Source organism: Gymnoscopelus microlampas (assembly GCF_963454915.1).
Source record: "Gymnoscopelus microlampas genome assembly, chromosome: 20".
Lineage (NCBI taxonomy): Eukaryota > Metazoa > Chordata > Actinopteri > Myctophiformes > Myctophidae > Gymnoscopelus > Gymnoscopelus microlampas.
In genome coordinates this window covers 38,967,367-38,991,366 of record NC_139957.1, presented here as the reverse complement: position 1 = coordinate 38,991,366, position 24,000 = coordinate 38,967,367, and the positions used below count along the sequence as shown (strand labels likewise).

The 24,000-nt window shown below is 43.2% G+C and overlaps 1 protein-coding gene across 3 annotated transcripts in view; it reads right to left on the bottom strand.

Moving 5' to 3' along the window:
- Positions 1-24,000, bottom strand: part of tiam2a (TIAM Rac1 associated GEF 2a) — a 163,651-nt gene that overhangs the window by 106,741 nt on the left and 32,910 nt on the right. For 2 of the 3 annotated variants that reach the window (XM_084045662.1, XM_084045666.1), the window contains exon 1: positions 17,034-17,177. The exons of the other annotated variant lie outside the window; for it this stretch is intronic. The gene's annotated coding sequence lies outside the window, so the exon portion shown is untranslated. Of the gene's footprint in view, positions 1-17,033; positions 17,178-24,000 lie in introns of those variants that run through there. 3 annotated transcript variants of the gene reach the window in all.

The following is a 24,000-nucleotide window of genomic DNA, read 5'->3' as shown; positions in this document are numbered from 1 at the left end:
TGTGTGTGTGTGTGTGTGTGTGTGTGTGTGTGTGTGTGTGTGTGTGTGTGTGTGTGTGTGTGTGTGTGTGTGTGTCTCATGGATCTTGAGTTATGTACAGTACTATATATGAAGCAGCATTGTGCATGTTCTGGATTTCAACGGTTCTTGAATGTAGTCATGTGTGATCAGCCAAGAAACATTTCAGAGGCTTTGTTCAGAATGCAGGCAAATCATTTGAGAAGTTTTTCGTCAAATCTGATCTTTGGGACTTTTACTGTCCACACTATTATTTACAAGTGATCAGATCGGATTTCTGTATTCAAGACGTTGTTGTCGACCCCTCGGCTCTGCATTGGTTGCTGTGGTTCATGAAGTAAAGACAAAACGTGTAATGCTTAATTTATACTCCGTCATAAAATGGTGTAATTTGCTGAAAATAATACATCTTCAAGCTCACAGTAAGTTGCGGTGTGATGCATTTTCAGCAAGCGATACCGTCATATGATGAAGTATATAAATCAAGCTTCAGTGTACGGGTGTCCAGACCGAGACAAATCGTTAGAAATCGGATGTGAATGGCATTTCAAACCACCAGGAACGTGGTTCAAATCTCTAAACAGTTTACGGGTGTTCTTTTGTTTTGCTGTACCAGAGACCAATCTGACTGCAATCTGGACAGGCCAAAAATCTTATTTGGCCTGCATGGCATGCCATTCTGAACATAGCCCAAGAGTCCAGACAAAAGGCATGTGTGTGTGTGTGTGTGTGTGTGTGTGTGTGTGTGTGTGTGTGTGTGTGTGTGTGTGTGTGTGTGTGTGTGTGTGTGTGTGTGTGTGTGTGTGTGTGTGTGTGTGTGTGTGTGCAGAAGGAATGTGTGCACTGCACACTGCAGACTCTTCCAGCTCATTAACTCAGAATAGGGTCAACTGTGTGAGACGCCTGTGTGCCACTGACTGTAGAAATGACAAGTTCAGCAAAAAAAGAAGAAGGCCTGCCGCGTTTGGCAGGAAAACATAGACTAATGACCCCCCCCCCCCCTCCATCAAATCAATCGCACATATCATCATCATCGTCACATAGACAGGCATCCCACACCAGGGCATGGCAGCATAGTGACTAATGGCACCATTTGCTCTCAGGCCAGCCAGACATAAAGTGCCATCTAAACGCCTCCAATGTGTGCTGCTGCTAATAAAAAGAACAATTTAATTTAACCACTTAATGTCCCTTGATGCAAGTCCTCATCGGCTATAAGACGGGCCAGACGCACCATGATTCATAAAGCGAAGGGAATGGAAAGGAGAGAGGCAGAGAGAAAGAGAGAGAAATAGAGAGAGTAGAAAGAAAGGAAGGTAATCATGATGGAATAAAGCAAAAATTAAAAACTCTCATGATGCTGTGATGATGTTGTTATCGTTCTAAACCTATGTTGCTGCTGTTATACGTACAGCCGGTTGAAGAAATCACAGATTCAGGCTTTCTTTAACCTTTGATTTCATGAACTTTCTGAGACCATTCATGTCTCATGGAAGACGCTTCTAAACATGTATTCTACTGCTAGTTTGACCATTTCAAATACTCTTTAATCTTAATATAATTAATAGCCTAAAATAGCCGTTCTACAAGTTCACAATGAGTCACACTGCGGCGTGTTGTGAGCTGGTACATCTACTATTTTCCATAGAACATTGGTTCCATAGCTTCTATAGAACATTGGTTCACAAAGTGGGGTCCGGGGACCCCCAGGGGTACTTGGGGGGGTTCCAGGGAGTCCCCAGCTAAATGATGGATAGGAACCAAATGGACCGTTATGGGTCTGTAACTCTGAGAGTGTACAAATGGAACCAAATGGACCCGTTAGGGTCCATTTGGTTCCATTTGTACACTCTCAGAGTTAAGATAACATTGATTTTACAACATGAATTGGGGTCCCAGAGATAGAAATGCCATTAAATGGGGGTCCGTAGCCCTAATGCATGTCAAACTGGGGGTCCTTAAAATGTATCTTTTCAAATGGGGGTCCGCGGGCTAATAAGTGTCCATTTGGGGGTCCTTGACATGAAAAAGTTTGAGAACCACTGCCATAGAAGACATGGTGGCCCTCTATGGCAGTGGTTCTCAACCAGTGGTCCGGGGACCACCAGTGGTCCTTGAGGGGGTTCCAGGGGGTCCCCAGCCAAATTAATAGTAACCAAATTGACCCTTATGTGTCTGTAACTCTGAGAGTGTACAAATGGAACCAAATGGTTACGGGTCCATTTGGTTCCATTTGTACACTCTCAGAGTTAAATGAACACTAATGATGATGTTACAGTGTAGATTGGGGCCCCCAAGAAATCTAAATGGTTGAGTCCCCGGTATATCTTTTCAAATGGGGGTCCGTGGGCTAATATGTGTAAATTTGGGGGTCCTTGACGCGAAAAAGGTTGAAAACCACTGCTCTATGGAATCCAAATGACAGACTGTTTCGGTGACTGAGAACTTTAATCGAGCATGGGTGATGAATGAAGCTAATATAACAACAGGGTCAACAACAAGAGAACGAGAGAGAGAGGAGAGAGAAATAGAGGAGAGAAGAAAGAAAGGAAAGGCAATAATAAATGAAGGTAATATTACAACAGGGTTTTTTGTGTTAGCTCCAGCGTGCACTGAACTGTAACACGGTTCAACAGATTAACCGGGCCAGGAAACCGCCTGGTTCCTGGCTTTTCTCTATGCCGTTATTATTATTTAAGGCCTGGGCACGGCCGAACCTAAAACGCACTGTAAAATATCATTATTAGCACACAGAGAGACAGCCGCAAGTTTCCAGCGAGGCTAGCTTTCTCCACGCGAGCAGACCACAGGGCTTGCTGCTGGAGAGAGACACACACACACACACACACACCAGTGGTGTAAAGTAACTAAATACATGTACTCAAGTACATGTAAGATTTTGAGGTAATTTCTTCAATATTTACAATTTTCAATACCTTTACTTCTACCCCACTACATCTCAGAGGAAAATATTGTACTTTTACTCCACTGCAATTATATGAAAACTTGAGTTACTAGTTCATTTGAAGATTTTGATTATTATTACAAAAGACCTGTATATATACTGGCAATTTGAAAATAGCTTGAACAAAGCTCACAAGCTTGTCGATCGTCTATTTTCAAAGGATTCTTACACATTTTATTCATCTGAAATTCTTGTGAAATGGGACCTTCGGCAGAATAAGTACTTTTACACCTTAAGTATATTTTGATACCAATACTTTTGTACCTTTACTTAATATTTTTCTATATTGCAGCATTGATACTTTTACTTACGTAAAATAGTACTTTTTCCACCACTGTGCACGAACGCACACGCACACACACACACACACACACACACACACACACACACACACACACACACACACACACACACACAGTATTACTAAAGACCCAAGGCAAGTGCCTAGAGAGAGACGACGAGAATGCTTTTTAAAATAACATCACGGTTATTAAAGACAGTCTATCACGGCACAGGCTTTTTCCTGCCAGGCAGAAACACAGACTCAAATCAAAATTGGCAGCCAGGAGCTAAACTACACAGGCCGCAGAAACGCTGCATGCATGCAGAGCAGGGCCAGGCTCCGTCATCTTACTGTACACTGTCTGTGTGTGATTCTGAGCCAAAGGGAAGTCTTACGTTACGCCTATTGAAGACGATAAAACCCTGTCCTCGTCGTGTGTCCAATGTATGTCACTGGGTTGACACGAGCCACCGTTTAAAGTCACCAGATAGGTTGTTAAGCCGAATGCTTTGGATCACAAGCCTCGCGCGACTGTGAATAAATGATTCTAACCCCGCGGAGAGGGGTGGGAAATGATTCATAATGGATGATTTCACGTCTCACGGGTTAGCTGTCACACGCCTGAGAACGTCAGGGAGGAAAGGACATCAGAGGACAGGGCTGCTTGACTTTGAAAAATGCATGCGTGGTTCATCGTGTTGGGGAAGGAAAAGGTTATTTTTTTCATCTTGAACACGTGGAACTGGGCAAGAAGGCTAGTGGTGAAACGGGAGGAATGAGAATGAGATCCGATGTTAAGCCGCTAAAGCAGGGGTGTTCAACAGGGGGACCAGGACCCAGAGTTACTACAAGGCGGCCGCAAAATCTTTGTGTGACTAGGATTTTTATTTTTTTATTTTTGCATTTTTTGCCTATTCTGAGGAGAACTTAAACCAAAAATAGCAGATCTACAAAGTCGCAGGCGTGGGGGTGTACGGCGAGGCGTTGTAGATCGGCTATTTCCGGCAAAGAGGTTTGGTGTACAGTCTATGAAAATATCTAGATATCGATGAAAAAGTTTCATCTGCAACACGATTTTACACAATATGTAGTAAAGTACTGCTTCATCTCTCTCTCTCAGCTAAGGGGTCCCTGGCCTGACCCCTGCTCCAAAAGGCCAACAGCCGTTTGATGCACAGCTCGTCCATCAACGTGGATGGTGACAGATATGAGAGACACGGTCTCGTGTCCTGTTATTCACACACCATGTGTGTGTGTGTAATGCTGGCTCCATTGCACACATCTTTACACACACCACATGTAAGCAAATGAACACACGTTTCTATTACTATACTTTACTATACTTATACATCAACATTTTTAGCAATGTTATGAATGCCATAGCGCGTGATCTACAAGCTTGCATGTCGCAATGCATCGCACTGTGACACATTGTGAGCTTGCAGATCTATGCACGACAAGTATAAATAATAAGGCATAACTCTAACCCCACCTCCAAACCTAACTTGTAAATGCATAACCCCAATCTAAATCTTTTCCTAATTGCACTAAGCCTAACTCTCGTTGAGGACCAGGAAAACTGTCCTCCTTACAAATGTCTATTTCTAAAATTCTACGATACTTGTGGGGACATTTGTTTCTCACACAAGTAATACAAGTATAACACAGACACACACACACACACACACACACACACACACACACACACACACACAGGATGAGGATTTCCCCCTCCTTTTCTTGCTCTACAGTCATTCCCTTCCTCCTCCTCCTCCCCCCATCCAGGGCAATCCATCTGGAACGGACAGCCAACAAAGGCCCTGTTGAGTGGACCAATGCACCAGGGATGTTTTGGGGGATGAATGAGATGACCCATGGCCACAGTAATCCACGAGGGCCACAGTCCCCCTAAGGGCCTTGGTGGAAAACAGGAGTTTGGGTCAGTACCTCTTAACAGCTTAAGAACTACAAACAACAACAAGGTTAAAAAAGACCAACATTCCTCCCTTCAGGAGGACACAGCCCACTAGGGACCCAGGTAGGACTGTCCAATTTAACAAATTCTTAGTCGGCGACTCGACTAAAAAGGGATTTGTGGACTACCGGAAATGGATTTGTTGATTTATTTAGACATATGTAAAATTGTGTTTTAACCCTTAAGACCTGAGGCCGATTCTATAAATGCCTTCTAAATCAGAAGTTCTCACACTTTGAGAGGATGTTTCAAAAATGTTCAAAAATAGCAGCTATTTAGCAATCTGCTATTTTTTGAATAGTCAAAGCAAAAATCTAAAATTACACAAATGCTTTCCCGGGGTTAAAATAGCTACTAGTTATTGAAAGTCACAAACTGGCCAAAGGGTTAAATAGTTTACTACAGATGTGCAAGGGAAGAAAGCATATACAAAAGTTACCCTCCTTAACTATTAAGGAGGGTAACTGTATACTGTATAACGGTAACTGTATATTAAGCTCCTGTCCATGGTCCATGGCCTCATGCATATCAAACTGGGGGTCCTTGAAATTAAAATGGTTGACAGTCACTGCTATAGCCATAAAAACCTTCTGTTATGGGGGTCCCTGGCATATCTTTTCAATTTACGGGTCCCCTTGACATGAAAAAGTTTGATAACCACTGGTTCTCAAAAGGGGGGTGGGGGGGGGGGTGGTCCTAGATCCAGGACAAGAGCTGTGGGTCCATAAAGTGATCTGCCTGCTACTTGGTTCCTGCACCTTTAACAGCATTAAGACTGACCCAGGCACGGCACAGCTACGAGAGGCTGGCTTCTAAAGTGACAGTAGAATGTCGATTGCCATTAATAGCCTGCTGTGTGCGTATATCCTACTACACGCTGACATGCCCACACGCACGCTACGAGGCCAGGAAAACTCTCTGGCTCGTTGCTTTCGGTTTCATCTCTAATGTCATAACGTAAGTGAGTAAAGTGAGTAAAGCCTTGCCGAGCCATGTGGCCCATAGGGCAGGAACCTCCTGCCCTATGGGCCCTAAAATCTCCTGTTTCTCTAGCATGAGGCAGCTTGATGTAAAAGTACCCCAAAAAAGTATCCCCCAGCCATGATGTACAAGTACACCCCCTGGACATGAGGCTAGTATATCGAAGGGATTTAGCCCTAATGCAACCCTTGATGCTTAGTGCCAAGCACGGAGGGCATTGGGTCCATTTGTAATGGTCTTTGGTATGACCCGGCCAGGGAATCGAACCCCCCAATGTCAAGGCGGACACTCTAACCACAAGGCCACTGGAGCTGGTAATGTCATAATGTCATAGTTCATAATTCATGGCGCTACTCAACGAAACTCCCGTGTGAATGGCAGGCTGAAGGTTTCTCTGTCATGTCCATGAACTCGTAGAGTTCAGAAGGAACTTATTAGAGCTAACTTATTAATAAATGTTCTACTGGGAGCTACCAGTGTGCAGACCTCCTCTTCTTTTTCTCTAATGTCCATGAACTCAATCATAAACTAGACAGCTAAACTTGCTTTTTAAAGTGGCATTTGAACAGCAGGATAGCATCTGCTCCGACATCATTTGAGAAAGGAGAGGCATTAATACTGCAGCGTTGTCCAAGGTTGTTGTGACAAGCTGAATAACCACCATCGCTAGATGGGACATTAAAACCGGGGAGGTTACTTACTCTCACATCATGAGCGATAATATTGACTATCTTGGACATTGCATAAATGGTGTCCCACACCCTTTCCTTGAACTCGTTAGATTAGAAAAGCAATTAATTCTAAGGGCAACTGTTTCATAATAAAAAATGTCATATCTGAGAAGCAGCAATAACATTCCAAACGCATACCAAGGAAATCGGCTGCACTCAGTCAGCAGCAGCAATTAGGAAAAAGAGGACTTGTTGAGAAAAACTTTTGTCCATCTAGAATTGAGGCTTAAGAGCAGGTGCGTAGGCAAACAAGTGCATATCAATAATAAATGAATACCACGATGCCTGAAGGAGGTCATCAGTGACCGAAACTGTTGCCTCGCCTTCAATAAATCCACTCCTGTACCGTGCAGTCCGGCAGTGTGCGGGCGTATTCTTCTATTATTCATGAGCACCTGTATCCTTCAAATAAAATAAAGAAAACTCCCACTTGGTATGGGGTTAATTTAACTCATTTTTTTACACTCTCAGTTTAATATTCACACTGAGGATTTTACCGAGTGGCCAGGTAGAGAGCTAACCAGTTGCCCTGGGCCAGAATAAGTGATTCCAGGGTTAAACAGCTCTTATATAAAAGGGCCACGTGAAGATTCTGTCTTGGCATGGGCAGAGAGAGGACAGTCAATCCTGGGGAATCAGGATACACACGCACACTCTGCTTCTGTGGCCTGGTTTTAGCTGCGCTTGGCTAATCGTACGTAGATATTGACGGAGTTATGCATACCAGCACCAGGCAGCATGAATCAGGGAACTCACCCACCATTTCATAAATAAAGACGGCACGATTAGCAGAATTAATACGCACAACTGCCCTCAGATTATGTTGTCCAGTGTTCCTTCTACAGAGGCGAGTTAAAATCAAGTTTGTCCACCAGTATTTTTGGTTGAGGCCTTGAACATAAAACAAATAAACCTTGACAATGGCATCGCTCTGGGAAGGAGCAGGCTGACATTTACCTCTGTGTGTGGAGGCAAAGAAAGCAAAAGAGAAAAAATAATGGCTTTAATTGAGCGTGTACTGTTCATGGTAACCTAAAGCAATCAAGGCTCCGTGTCTCCGTTTACACTGGCTCCACGCCAAGTGACTGAACTGACACACAAAGAGACGTAGAGGCTGAGGTAGGAGAAGAGGAAAGAGTTTATCTTGCTTGGAGATCAAACCACCAACCGGCAGCTAACCTGAGGGTGAAGACAGAGAAGGAGTGCTAATAAGCCAGAAAATGCACCTTCCGCATACCGGTTAACATGACTGCTGCCAAAGCCCCTCCAAAAGTACTTCGTGTGTCTGTGGCAAAACGCCAGACAAACACTGTGGAAATGACACGTGATGGGCGGCTCATGCTTACCAACAGGGAGGTATATATATAAACACAAGTGTATAACGGCACTTATGATATAGTACAAAATACATAGTGGGTTCTAAACTGACAGGGCCATACCCACAATGTGTATTGGAGTAGTGGTAATGACAATCATTTGCAATAGGCTCTATGCACAGCAGCCATATTGGGAATGAATTGGGCCCCTTCCTTCCTTCCTTCACAGGTGTTACCAATGATACTAATTAAGGCTCTGTTCCATTTAGTGTGGCATAGTGGTTGTCTTATTTTCAAGAACCCCCATAACTCTGAGTGTACAAATGGAACCAAATGGACCCGTTCCATTTGTACACTCTCAGAGTTACACACCCACCACAAGGGGCCATTTGGGAACCAAAATGGAGTGTTTATAGTGAGCCAACATGCACGATATCAGCACCCTGACCAAAATGGAACAGAGCCCTTCATTAGTATCATTGGTAACACCTGTGAAGGAAGTAAGAAGAGGCCCAATTTCGTTCCAATATGGCTGCTGTGCATAGAGCCTATTGTAGTAATCCTAGGTTACTTTGATTACCAGTAGGAGAGATTGATTGATTGATTGATTGAATGATTGCCTGAATGATTACCTGCCATTTGTATACAGACATTTTCATGTTTTGGTTATTAACCACAGAAACCTTAGCGTCCCTAATCTGGTTTCAGCAAGGAGATTTAGTGTAGAGGGGGAAAAAAGGAGCAGACCAAGTATCCCAGAACCCAGGTAAACTAAGTATATAGGGTTTAAGTGGAGATGGTGGGGAAGGATATAAATCTTACACCTTTAATCTTTCTTTTCTGTGAGGTGCATCGAGTTGCACCCGATATAGGAAATGTGCAATATAAATACATTTTGATTTATTGATAACATTAGAAAGTATTAAGTTTAGGTACAGTACTATTAGGTAAGAATCTGGGACGGCTGTCCTGAGATTGTGTTATCTCAAGCTCTAGGATTCCACACAGGTTCAGGAGACATTACCTATAAACTCCATGTTTGTCATGGAAGTCACGTCAATAGATTGTACGAGACACTACCACAAGTATCTTGAGCTCTCTGAGGCCGATGACTGAGTATAGATCGATTAAACCAAATCAATCAATCAATGGGTTTTAATCCAGTGTAATCATTCTCTCCCCTGAAGCCCTGGTCTAAAATACAAGATGGTGGAATGTATTCATTTTAACCCATTAAGACCTGGAACTGTGTCATTTTTAGATTTGAGCTAAAAAGCATTATTTTACACTTTGGGCTATTCAAAAACAGCAGATATACAAGCTCATAGCGCGGCACCGAGTGCCGCGCTACGAGCTTGTAGATCTGCTATTTTTGAAAAAAATTGAAAATGAGTGCAAATCTTTGAATTTATATATTTTTAAAACTAACTTTTTAACTCAAATCTTTGCTTCTGAGGGTCCCTGGAACAAAATATTTTGAGATGGGGTCCATGGCGAAACACATAATTTTGGGGGTCTTTGACATGAAAAAGATCACCACTGATATAGAAACATACGTTTTTCAGAAACCTGTTGGGATTTAGGAGACATGTAGAATCGACTTCAGGTCTCAATGGGTTGTTAAGAAGAGGAAGCGGAAAGACCGACTGATGAGCAGGTGGAACGTGTGTCGGGAGAGTAAATGCGGAACCCAGAACCTTCTTCATCCATCATGATGAGGAACAATGCATGTGCCCCAGGACCAGCACTCTGGCCCTCGGCACCAGCTGTGTTTGTCTTTCCGATATGAGCTGAGCACGTGCTACTGGACTGAGATACCGCCGATCAATCACAATTAGTATTGTTTGCTGTACGCTTCTTTTTTTTACTGAAGGAGAATTAAAAACTAAGTGTTGCACAAGAACAGAGCCTGTTGTCTGCTGAATGGGGAAAAAACGCATAAAGAAGCACGTGTCAACTCATTACAGACAGTATGCATGTACACGAACGCACAACGTGACGCAGCTCGACTCCCATCATGGGCCTTCTGTTCGCAATCAAAGGCTCAAAGGATTCCCAGAAGAGAAGAAGAAGAAGAAGGGAGACGTGCTGGAAGAATGCACTTTGAGCATAAAAGATTACAACCACACCCCTCTCTCTCTCTCTCTGCTGCGCTCACACTCACCGCAAACCCTGGAGACAAGTCAGCTACCCATGGTGAGCCAAACACAGATCAATAAACACTAGCAAATACCAACTAGCATCCAATCCTCTTAGTTCCATTCATGCCTTTGTTCGTTCGTTTTAGCTAATCATTGTAGTATATCCGTGCATACACCCCATTGTCTGCAAATCATCTGGCATAGGTTTAGAATGCCACGGTGGCACTTTTTACCAGACTGGAATATTGTACCGTACCTCGTCTTCTGGGCTATAATTTGCTGGCGTATTACTGGCTGCACTGCGGGGGGGGGGGGTCGGTTCTCTGCACCGCGTTCACTAATAACAGTCAAGATTTATACGACCCAACGATAACTGGATGGTAATGATAAGTGCACGTTGGTCCACTACATCTGTTCATTACCAAAAATGTCAGCGTTGGATTATGGCCATCTGCGTTTTCCTTGAGGTTAATGGAAGGCCCGGTTTGGTTTGGGCAGCTAAGTGACAGCGCCGTCACTAAGCACTTCGACCTCTGTGGACATTAATCTGGGATTAAATGTTTAACCATATTAACCGGGCTAGCGTTCCCTATTCTGGGGAAAAAATAGGCAATCTGCAGACGTGTTGTGAGCTTGTAGATTGGCTGTTTTCGGTGGGATTAAATGTTTAACCATATTAACCGCGCTAGCGTTCCCTATTCTGGGGAAAAAATAGGCAATCTGCAAGCTCACAACGCGTCGCAGACGTGTTGTGAGCTTGTAGATTGGCTGTTTTCGGTGAAGAGATTTGGTGTACAGGGGAAAAAGGAGCGTGCCACGTATAGGGCCCTGGGTGACTCCGGTCAACTAAGTACATAGGGTTTAAGTGGTTAAAACCAGACATAGTGCCCAGGTTGTAGTGCTCATTAATGGTCTGTTTCTTTTCTGCTCCCCAATCTTCTGCTTGATATAACTCTCTTAATCTCCTCTCCTCAGTTGAAAGTTGAAACGTTGTCTAACCTCACCTACACTTGTAATCTTCATTTGCCGTTTAATCTTCATTTGCCATCTAATCTTCATTTATGTCGCAAACCTCACAGACCGTTCCCTCTGCGCGTGTGACACAAAGTGGAACACAATTCAATTTGAACCTACACATTAGTCTCCTCAAATGACTCCAATTTGTGTCATGCTAGGGGGGGGGGCGGGCGTCAAGCTGAACATGAATGGGACGAGGGTGCATCTGTCGAACCCACCCCCCCCTGGCTCCCTCTGTTGAGCAGCAATGTTACATCTGACCTGAGCCGAGTTCAGAAGACAGAGATAAACAGCCTGTAATGAGGAAAACCATTGTGAGAGTCCTCCTTGATGTGGTGTGTGGTTGGTGTGTGTGTGTGTGTGTGTGTGTGTGTGTGTGTAGCGTGCCTAATCATTCCAGGTGAGGAGGGTGAATATTTAGAGGAAGCACCCATGCACACAGCACCTTAACAAATGGCACCTCACAGTGTGAAGTATTGCATTGTATTATCTGTCGGGCAGAAACCCCTTATTACCATATTCTAACTTTTTGTGTTTTTTCCCGTAAATGAATCAAGCATCAAAAGTGGCAGATCCTGGCCCGGGACGCTGGCCTTGCGGTCCGGCCACCTAGGCTCATAAGTAGCCTGCAGTGCATCGCGGGTTCGAGTCCCGTTCCCGACGGTCTTTGCTGCATTTCTCTCCCCCGGTTTCCTGTCCATCTCTACTACAAACTATAAATAAAGGCAGAAAAAGCTCCCAAAAATATCTTTATAATGTTGTATAATATATGTTGTTGTGTTATTGCATTGTTGAGCAGCCAAACCCCAAGAATGTAACTCTTGTATACTCCCTTGTGAGTTTGTAGATCTGCTATTTGAAAAATGCCTATAATTACATGTTCAAAATAGGGATGCAAGGTTTAATGTGGTTTAAAAATCAGCACACGTCGGCTGCATAATTGCAGATACCGATCATCAAAATGTTTTAATAATGACTGATATATGGCTCAGGGTCTATAAGAGATACGTGCAGTTGAAACAAGCAGACAAATCCCTGAAGTTGTGTGTGTGTGTGTGTGTGTGTGTGTGTGTGTGTGTGTGTGTGTGTGTGTGTGTGTGTGTGTGTGTGTGTGTGTGTGTGGCTAAGGTGGCCACAAGAAACAAGCTAAATGCAGAATCACTGAATTATGCAACGCAGAGGTAGGCAAGAGGACATTTTAGACAAGGCGTAGGTTTAGTATAACTGGCTTTTGTGAATTTGCCAATGAAAGACAAGCAAGCAACTGGTCCAGTTGTTGTGTTGCCATTTTGCCAGTCATGCTGTAGCTTGTGGGGGAGGGGATGGGGGGGGGTCAGTCAGTTAAAAGCTGTTGCGTGTGCATCTTGGCCAGAGTCTCACCGATGTGGTGGCCAATACCGTGCCTGAGCCAAAATGCTGTCAACACCCGGCTTTGAACTCACCTGCTTTTTATAGCAAGCGCTCCAGACGGCTGTACGCCCCATCCACTCCCCATCTAACGCCTCGAAATGCCAAATATAATCTCGAACCACAGCGAGTAAGAAATAGAAACATACAAAGCGGCCATTATGTCGGTTTGACTGACTGGGGACTGGCTGAACTACAACCTGGAATATCGACAACAACAAGTCGTCCAAGACATATTTTTTTTCTTCCTTCGCTGGAATCGCTGCATAAATCCTGCATTTTTTCAGAATGGTGTAGGAGGAGGAACGGACAAAATAATGCAGTAATGATGTACGTGTCACTCAAGCCAGTTTAACCCCATTTAACCCCGTCTTAACCACTATACTTAGTTGACCAGAGTCCCCGAGGGCTCTATACTAGGTCCCCTCCATTTTTTTGATCTAAATATCTTCACTGAAAATAGGCGATTGGAAAAGCTCACAGCGCTCCACGGCGTGCTTGTAGATCGGCTATTTTTTTTGACAAATGTTCGCCCCCAGAATAGGGACGTGAGGATTCAAGTTGTTAAATAGTGATAGTCCAGAGTAAGCAGAGTACATTAACTTTACAGAGAGTTTACAGTGCTGTGTGGGTCCATTAGAAGCTCCTGTGGTTTCCCCGGCGGAGCCTCTCTACCTAGAGACAGTAAAAGGCCTTCATCCCTCCTCACGGAATGTGACAATGAGCGCAGATGTTACCCACGCCCGATAAGTCACATGGACGAAGGCCTTATATGGAGAAAAATGTGCCTGAGAGAGAGAAGAGGAGACATGAAACATTGGCGTTTCTCTCGGGCCAGCGTTTCTCTCCGCTCGCACTTTAGAATTAATGACGGTCGGGCACACACACACACACACACACACACACACACACACACACACGCACACCGACCGTGCAAATGTCCTGCACAGCTAAAAGTCTCTCTAACTTGACGTAAGCCTACATTATGCAGGAACTTTACCACAGTTTGCCAGAGAGACGGATGCGATTTTTGTACAGAATCAAAAGTCACATGTCAAACTTTTATGAATAAACGTTCCTGTTGCAATTATGTCATTGTTTCATAGCGCTATTGAAGCGTTAAAATTAGAAAGTGATGAGTTACAGATGCCTATGAAGCAACTTTGTGCGTACCACCCACGCCGGGTTTGGGCGGGTAACATTACAGCTTTACATCATCTCGCTTTTGTCACTTGTAAACAACTTTGACAGTCCTTCTGCCAGCCTGAACCTTCACTGTACAAAAAAGGTCACTAGCTAAAATAGTCACGTGTTTTGAATCGAGAGGAAATTAGGAGCCACGCTCGCTCCGTGTCAACTCTTGACTCGAGACCCCCGTCTCACAGAACAAACAGAGCAGTAAAAATAGAAATGTTCCTTGTGGTCGCACATTTTCTTCTCCGCTGTAAAAAATGTGAACCGCAAAAGACAGACAGACGTGCGCTTGCTTGGTGCCTCGACTTCTCAGCCCGATGTTTTTTTGTTTTTTCAGCTTTTTGAAAAGCACGGCGGGGTGACACACATTACAACAGTCATTATTTAACCCCAGTACTTATTTCTGTGCAGTCCATTAAACAAGCAGTAGGGGTTGCGAGGTCTGCCTGGAACATAAACCCATTCCACAAGATGTTCTCCTCCTCCTCCTGACACAGATATAAACAGGCAGCATTCTCTGGACCTCATGTCTGGGTTAAGATCAATATTCGACAGTTTTCTGGACAGAACCTTTGTCAAGCCCTTCTGAGCAAGAGGTATGGTGAGTGAGGTTTATTGTTGGAGCAAAAGGCCCTCAACAACCGTTACCAGGCTCCCCGCTAACTCTCCGAACTCCTCCAAACGCCACACCCCATCCCACTCCCTCTGTTTCTGGTGGTGCCAACCTCCTTGACATCCCCAGGACAAAGAAACCAACATGAGGTGACAGGACTTTCTCATGTCCGCCCCCACCCTAGTATGGAACTCAGTCCCAGCTCACATCAAAGCTGTCCCCCACCCTCGCCATGTTTTAAAACCACACTCAAAACCCACCGTTTCAGACTAGCATTACCTACCTAATCCAATCCACCCTTTTCTACCTTCTATTTTTGTAACCTTTTTAACCGTTTTTTTCCTAATAAAGTTGTTATTATTTTGTTTCTGTTTAAGTGACTTTGAGTTTGTAGAAAATCGCTATATAAATTGTCTTATTATGAAAAAAATGAAGGTTTAGCGCCATAAAGAGGACTGATATTGCATTCACTTCCCTGATTTAGTGCAGCATTCATCCCTGTAAATGTAAAGGTGACTTTATCACACTATGTGAGATATTTATCAATTAGCATCATCATAATCATCATCATTAATAACAATAATCACCTTTTCCAAGGTTAATCCTCCGGTTAATCCACCACAATCAAGACTAACAATGAAGACAGTCTAATCAGTCTTCTCAGACAGATAAGAAACTGCTTAAGCAGTCATTTAAATCTGGGTGTTTCTAACACGCCCATGTGGGGGTGTGTGTGCGTGTGTGTGTGTGTGTGTGTGTGTGTGTGTGTGTGTGTGTGTGTGTGTGTGTGTGTGTGTGTGTGTGTGAGGTGACAGGAGCGTCACGTTGACACCTCAGCTCAGGGCCTCCTCCTCTGTTTCCATGACAGAAGCTCCTCCACACACACACACACACACACACACACACACACACACACACACACACACACACACACACACACACACACACACACACACACACACACACACACACACACACAGATTGCCAAAAGGTAGCCTGACTCCTGCTCTGACTACTGTTTGCTCTGACCAGAACAGTCACTACAGGGGGTCCTTCCTTCCTGGGCGCCTTTTGTTACCCCTGGAGGGGCCCTTCATTCACCCCCCAGCCCAGAGAAGAGACCCCTCTTCACCCCAACACACGACCAGAGCAGAAGCAACACTTCCCCTCCCAAACAACAGAAGAGAAGGGGTCTTCTGGGGGTAAATCACCTACACACATACGTGCCCCGACTGCGACTTACATTTATTATGGGAACAGTTCATGCTCCCAATTGTTCAAGCCATAAATCACAAAGAACTGCAAAACAATCAAGTTGTGTTGAACACCACTCTGTCTACACTATTCAAACTGATGGGGGGGGGGTCGTTTCAGGGGGTCCCCAGCAAAGGTAGTTATTATAGCGTCACAGTTATTTTAACCACTTTATCCATTTTATAGTTAACTATTCAAAAATCTTCTTCTGGGGGTCCCACTTCCTGGCAAAAAACATTTTCAGATGGGGGTCCATGGCCAAATACTTACTGTTAAATGTTTTCATGAAATAATTCCAAATATTCCATTTTTAGTTTTTGAAAATAGCCTCTTTTGGGCTCGTTTTCCTAGAACTGGTTGCTTATTTCTCTCACAAAACCTGGCAAAGCTGGTGTGTATGTGTGTGTGTGTAGTCAATGAGTAACTTAATAGACTATAATAAAGCGCACTAGCGCAGACACAGACAATACAAGCACGTTATTCACACAACAACTACACACTGTAGGCTACTCAGTACTCACTACTTATAATAGTAGCTACGAGTCCCACGTGTCACCATAAGAGGAATAACTTCTCACCTATTAAACCATAACAATCCAACAAACCACAACAGTCCAAGCCCCCCCCCCCACCCCCCCACCCCCGAACTGAACTGTACATATTTTTCTTTTTGATAAAGTTACTCGTTTATATGATGATTTTGCATAGTATTGTGTATGTGTCTTACATTAAAATGTTTTTTTTTATGAATTGAATACACAGGACCCCAATGGAAACAAGCCACAGTGCTTTCTTGTGTTTAATCCTTGCAGCATCCTTTTTGTATAGAACTGTACTTTCTGAACTGAACTGTTAATAAAGTATTCAATCAATCAACTTCATATTTATTAATGACCAGGTGTGATGGTTGAGCAGCGTCATGACGCACAGCTGCAACAAGAAACGAGCTCTAATTAATTAAACAACAAATGCTGTCAAAACGGCTCACAAACTTTAAATGCCCCAACAACACACGAGCAGGAAAGAATAGCCGATCTACAAGCTCACAACAACGCGTTACTTGAGAGCAGAGCTTATGCAGATCAGCCAAGAAAGAGTGGGAATGAATATAAACGTAAGAACGTAAGTTCCAACTTACCGGCTGGTTTTATCGCGTTAATGCTGGTCTTTTATTTATTTATACTTCAGCCACTCCTGACCCCATAAAGCATATTCATATTATTGTTATTAATGTTCTTTTAAATACACGCTCGTTCCGAGTTTAAACGGTAGTTCCACGCGTTCCACTGTTCATGAGACTCACTGTGTGAGAGTGACTGTCTGTCTGCTCGAGCGGAGCAGCCTGCAGTGGGACTCCCCAGTGTTGCCAGGTTTTGCGAGAGAAATAAGCAAGCAGGTCTAGGAAAACAAGCCCAAAAGAAGTGTGAGCACTGTAATGCAGTGGTTCTCAAACTTTTTCATGTCAAGAACCCCCAAATTGATATATGTTTGGTCGCGGACCCCCATCTGAAAATATGTAGTGCCAGATGGCCCAGAAGCAAAGAGTTGTATTGAAAATGTTCACTTAAGTATTCAAAAACTTGAATACTTACCCCCCTGACAAGCATTGTAGGAGTTGAGGCATTATATTTTGTTTGACTTTGATAAATATTTTGAAAATAGCAGATCTACAAGCTCACAACGCCAAGCTATTTTCACAATGTTTTCCTCTTTCTTATATTATTTGACAATTTGGCCAATGTTTGACCAGTTTTTATGGTGTAGTTTGTTGATTACTTTGGATGCAGTAATGGTATTTTTATTTTCTTTCTTTTTTTAAATTGTGACTTCACTGTCACCTGGGAACCCCACCCCAAAATCCTTTGGGGTGGGGTTCACAGGTTGAGAACCACTGGTATACATCAGCTATTTGAAAATAGCCGCCCTACAAGCTCGCAACACAAATCTGGTATGGGGGTCCCTGGCACAAAATATTTTTAGATGGGGGGATAGGTGGACAAATACATATTAATCTGGGGGTCCATGACATGAAAACATTTGCAAACCACTGGTTTAAACAACATTTAAGAAACAAGCCCAAAAATAAGCAACTACACTTTAGAAACAAGCCCAAAAATCCAACGCAACCCGCAACTAAAAATATTTACAAGCGACTTTAAAATAAAAGCAAGCCCAAAGTTGCTTATAATAAGCAGACCTGGCAACAGTGGGACTCCTCCCAGACAAAGTGGGGCTAAACCCCTCCTTCAGGAGGAGGACAGACAGTCAGTGGGGGGAGCAGCAAAAACCACCACAGGGTTACAGGCTATTATTATTATAACCCATAATGTTGTTGTTATTATTATTCATCTAATAGAGGTCTGGAGCAAAGCTGGAACACCCTCAAAGAAAGTGGACTAATATATGGTTTAACAAGGCGTTGCTTTCTTTCATAATTACAGTAGGCCTACAATAGTTTATTGGCAGAGGAGCGCATTCATACACAATGAATGGTATTTTGTGCATGTGGGTGTTCCTAATTAAATCAAATCATTACATTTAAAATTTTCCCCAAATTTTTAGTTTTTAAAAAAAATAGCAAATACACAAAACTCATATTTTTTAACAGCTGCAGTATAAAATATGGCTAAATTGATTGAGACTTTAACTGTGGTACTGGTACATTTACAAAATACAGCAAATGAATTCAAATGGTTTCATGAAATCAAAATTAATGCAAAAAGTCTGTAGGGCTAAGATTTATTCGAAGGAAGATTTTTATGAGGAAGAATTTCCATTGACTTCATTATAGTAGGTTGGGGCCAGCTGCTCTGCTTAATGGAAGACTGAGCATATTTTACATAACATTTACATACATATACATTCATACATCGTCTCTGACTGGGGGGAAACCCCATATGTCCAAAACTGTAAAATTTCCGGATTCAAATTCAAAAGCAGCAAAAGTAGCAGATCTACAAGCTCAAAACGCGTCGCTTCGTGCCGCGTTTCGAGCTTGTGGATCTGCTATTTTTGATGCTTTTGTGTGACGCTGTGGTATGATCAAGTAGAGCGTTAATTTGCGACAAAAACACCAAAAGTTAGAATGTGGAGATAAGAGGTTCCTGCCCGACAGCAGCTATATCCTGCACAGGGTGTGTAGTAGTGGGGATTGAAGTATTCCTACACCCCCGTCTGCCATTCCGAAATACCCCTGCTTCACTTGATAAGCAGAGGAGCAAGGAAACAGGTTCTGCACACAAGACTGAGATAAACAGCCGCCCTGTAATGAGGAAAACCATTGTGAGAGTCTTCCTTGATGTGGTGTGTGGCAAAGTTGGTGTGAGTGTGCGTGTGTGTGTGTGTGTGTGTGTGTGTGTGTGTGTGTGTGTGTGTGTGTGTGTGTGTGTGTGTGTGTGTGTGTGTGTGTGTGTGTGTGCGTGTGCGTGTGCGTGTGTGTCTGCGTGCCTATCATTCCAGGTGAAGGAGGCACACAGCACCTTAACAAAGGCCCTTCACACTGTGTTGCACTGCAGTTGTTATTGAATTATATTATAGCTCTTTGTATTTGCTATTAACTGTGTTCGTTGCTATTGATTTTCTTGCATTTTCCTGCTGTTTTGTCTCGTTGCTGCAATGTCGAGGAGACGAAACCCGATAATTTGACTCGCGTATGTCTGTATCAAGCCTCTATATGCATCTAGAGCCTTGCCCATAGCAGATTTTTGGGTCTGATGCTGATCCCGATTTTGAAAATTCCAAAGACCACTAATTAACGATGTTTTGACCGATATTTTGTTAGGAAAATGAAATGTCATTTTGTTTTATTTAGCCACCTAAGCACTATTCTGTTTTTTCTTAAATATACAAATCAAATAATGGTCGATACATCGGCCAAACGGATATATCGGAGACTCGGTCTCTTATCTAGTAGATGTAACAGTAAATAATCTTGAATCTTGAGTGTTCCGTATGCCTCTAGTGTCTGATGATTATACACAAGATGGCCCAGCCATCCTCCCTGAAGTGTCCCCTCATCATCAATGCTCGCACTGATGATGACATTGCGTGACATTGTGTGACACAGTGCAGAGGGCGGGCGGACGGACAGGCATGTCTGCCAGCCAGCCCACCACGCCATGCATGTAATCTGAACATCTGCCCTCTTCACAGCCGCTTCCTTCCAGCATGGGGTCTGACTGAGTGATGATGCATTATCCATCTCTCTGCTGCTGTCTGGAGGAGGAGGAGAACTCCTTCTTAACACAAGCCTATCAAGATGCCTCTAGTCCCATGGGGGACCTACTACTTACTTACATACTCTATTTGTTTATTTAGACGGGTCAATGCACATTAATGAACATTCAATACGTGAACGTGAATTCAATCAACTGAACATGATCTCATGTAAACATGCTGGATTTAGCTAGAAGCTAATTTCCATCCGTAGGCCCCACACATAAAAACACCACAGTAACAACATGACAAAAACGGGTGCATTTCTCCTTTCCGACATGTTGCCTTTCCGACGTTGACGAACCCTATACCTAACCCTAACCCTAACCCTAACCGCACGCGGAAGCCACTAGTCGGAGTGGTGAGATGTCGGAATGGAGAGTGAACACCGACAAAAACAGAGAGAACATACAACTGCCTGAAAACGAATTTAAGAATATCATACTGTACCTATAGTTAGTACCTAACTAAAAACCTATATACCTACTAAGGGTGCGGTCACACACCGAACTTTAATTCTACCATTCTGCCAATGCTTTTCAAAGGGAATGGAGCGGTTTGTTGCCATTTGTGGATGTCTGCAAAAAGACGCGCCGTTCCCATTGAAAAGCATTGGCAGAATCCGGCAGTGTGACCGCACCCTAAAGTCTAATACCTAAACAAAAGAATATCTAAAGGGGAAGAGAAATAGCCAAGTACAGAGGCCAATTTCAAGTTTACTGAGTATTGAGGTTTCAGTGGTTAAATGCCCTAAAATATGCATTGACATGAATCCAACATACTAATAGAAAAGATAATCAATTTAAACAACACTGATGGTAGAGCTGTCTATGAGGCTATCTATGAAATCTATGAAAAAGTTTAATCTGCAACAAAATGTTATACAATATGTAGGGGGGGGGTCCCTACTTCATCTCTGTCTCTGTCAGATAAGGGGACCTTGACCTGAAAAAAAAACCTTTAAGACCCCTGCTCTAGTCTACACCTAAACACAAACGCCCCACACAGGGAATTCCGTTGGATCACAGATCTGCAATCAGCCAACCGAACATAATCTGCTATATCAGCATGAGATGCTATCAAATGTTCTTCGGGGAATGTTAAAAGGATTATGTGGGCAAATAAGGTTGTGAAAAGTATGTGGTTTTCATATTTAATGAGGACGTGCTTACGGATGGATTGATGGAATGGATTGCAAAACGTATTTCGGTGGTTTATGCATTTAGTAAATACAAAACCTGAGGTAATGTAATAATAATACCGCAGTAAACCCACAGAAGAAGGTGTGATATGATTCCAAATTGTCTGTCTGGAAACCTCATATGTCCAAAACTGGATTCAAATTCTAAAATGGCAAAAGTAGCAGATCTACAAGCTCAAAACTCGTCGCCTCATACCGTTTTTTTTAGCTTGTAGATCTTCTACTTTTGATGCTTTTGTGTGACGCTGTATTATGATGAGTAGGGCGTTAATTTACGAAAAAACACAAAAAGTAAAAATATGGAGATAAGAGGTTTCCGACAACAACAAAATCCCAAATTGAATGCCATTGCACCCGTCGATGTCGGGTGGAAACCTTGTATGTCAAAAACGTGTTTTTTTGTCCCGTTATTCAGGAAATGGGAAAACCACCTGTGTTCCAGTGGATCCGATGTAGTTATTATTTATTCACAAGCTCCTGTTAATACATTTCCTTGGTTAAATATTTATGAAATCCCAGACGTAACCACTTTCCACCTGGCCTCCCCCCTATTTTGGACGTGTCATTATAGCGCTGTTGTTGGGCAGAAACCTCTTATCCTCATATACTTCATAACCTTTTGTGTTTTTTTCGTAAATTAATGCCCTACTTGATCATGCTACAGCGTCACACAAAAGCATCAAAAGTAGCAGATCCAGAAGCTCGAAACGCTGCGTGAAGCGACACGTTTTGGGCTTGTAGATCTGCTACTTTTCCTGTTTTTGAATTTGAACCCTGAAAAGTCATATGACATATGAGGTCTCCACCTGACAGAGACGATATGCTAGCCTATAGTCATTCACTACCCTCATTTATCAAAATGGTGTACACCAAATAATGGGCGTACGGCGAGATTGCGGCAATTTTCAACCTTTATCAATCTATCGTGACTTTGACTTCAGCGGACAGCCCGCTCAAATCTCACGTCAGGTCTGAGGACGCGCAGACTTTGGCTACACCAGTTTGTTCCATCGTAGACCTGCGTAGCAGCATAGTCTGACCATCTGCCAGGCACCTGAACATATGTATTCACTCAAAATATATAGCTAACACACTAATAAATTATTCCTGTGAAAATATAACATTTTATAAAGGCATACATCATGGACATGGACATGCACGCACGCCTAAATTTAAGAGACAATGTCAAACAATTAAAATCTATTTGCAATGTTACAAGTTAGGTGCTTAATCATTCACTCATTTAAACAAACTGGAGCTTTAACAGTCATTCAGATAAGATTGCAGATCTGGCTGCATTGGCTATTTGAAAATAGCAGATCACAACGCCTCGTGTTGCGACGCGTTGTGAGTTTATAGATCTGCTATTTTCAAAATTACGAGCGCTTATGCAAGAGCATTTTCGGGAGTCGGGACTGGTGCCGCTGTCATCTTTTCATGCACAGTGAGGTCTCCAAGCGTATATACAGTAAGCGTGTCCTATGTTGTTATGTGCAACCTGGGTTAAGGATATAAACCTGACGCTCCAACCTGTGCCCAGCGCAGGTCATCTTCACGCTGTGGATTTATTTGGGCCACCAGGAGGTCGGAGCTATAACATCCAGCACACACCAGCCTTCATCCATTAATGTTTATAATTCATTCTCCAATCACTCCATAAACGTTCACATTATGACTGCCAGGCTATCTCTCATTAACGTGGCGTCACCGGGAATACACGATTGCTTTATTTTTGGTGTAACTAGAACGTGCACTGCTCGTAATGGGTTAACTTAATACACAAACGTATTCCATTCATGGCGATGTAATTGGTGTCATTCATGTACTATTGGACAAAGACTGTACCATCACGGAATACATGGAAGACTGCTGTTTCCACAGTGTGCCACCTGTATATAACATGCCTTACTTATTATTATACCGTGTTATTTTACCACACCACATCTTCACTGCACATACAGTACACATAATGAACATGCCACAAACATAACCTTTGAATCTTGAGAATACCAGTGCGTTTACGACAACATCCTGTACAAAATGGATGACAGGAGAGGGAGGAGGGACAGCCAGGGGTCGCCAGTCCACGGCGACAAAATGTCACCAGTCACCGACGTGTCACAAATGATCCACTACAGGTCCCCACTCAGCACGTAATGTAATTCAAAACCAGGCATACTGGACACTGTGGGTACAACTGTAAATATCCTCCTGAGTGTCCGTTTAACTCTGAGAGTGAACAAAATGGACCCTTTGGGGTCCAATCTGTTCACTCTCAGAGTTAAACAGACACTCAGGAGTGTGCATGGAGACTCTTTGTGTATTCGTCTGGCAGCTTTCAGAGCAGTGGTCACTCCGCATATCATTATAACTAATTGGCTCCGACGGACATCCTGTTACACACCATGCACCAGCCTGCTCTGCTGTCAACCCACCACCACCCTAACCCAGCCCTGATCAGCCCTAGGCTAGCCTGGCCTGGCCTGGCCTAGCCTGGTCTAGGTTGGGTTATAGCAGTGGTTCTCACAACATTTTCATGTCAAGGACACCCACATTTCTTTTAGTATTTGGCTGCAGTACAGACCCACAATTTTTAAGATTGTCCCAAAAAATAAGAAAAAAGCAGATATACATATGTTGTATAAGCTTGTAGAGCTTAATAAATAAAATAGGGCTTAAGTGTGTTATC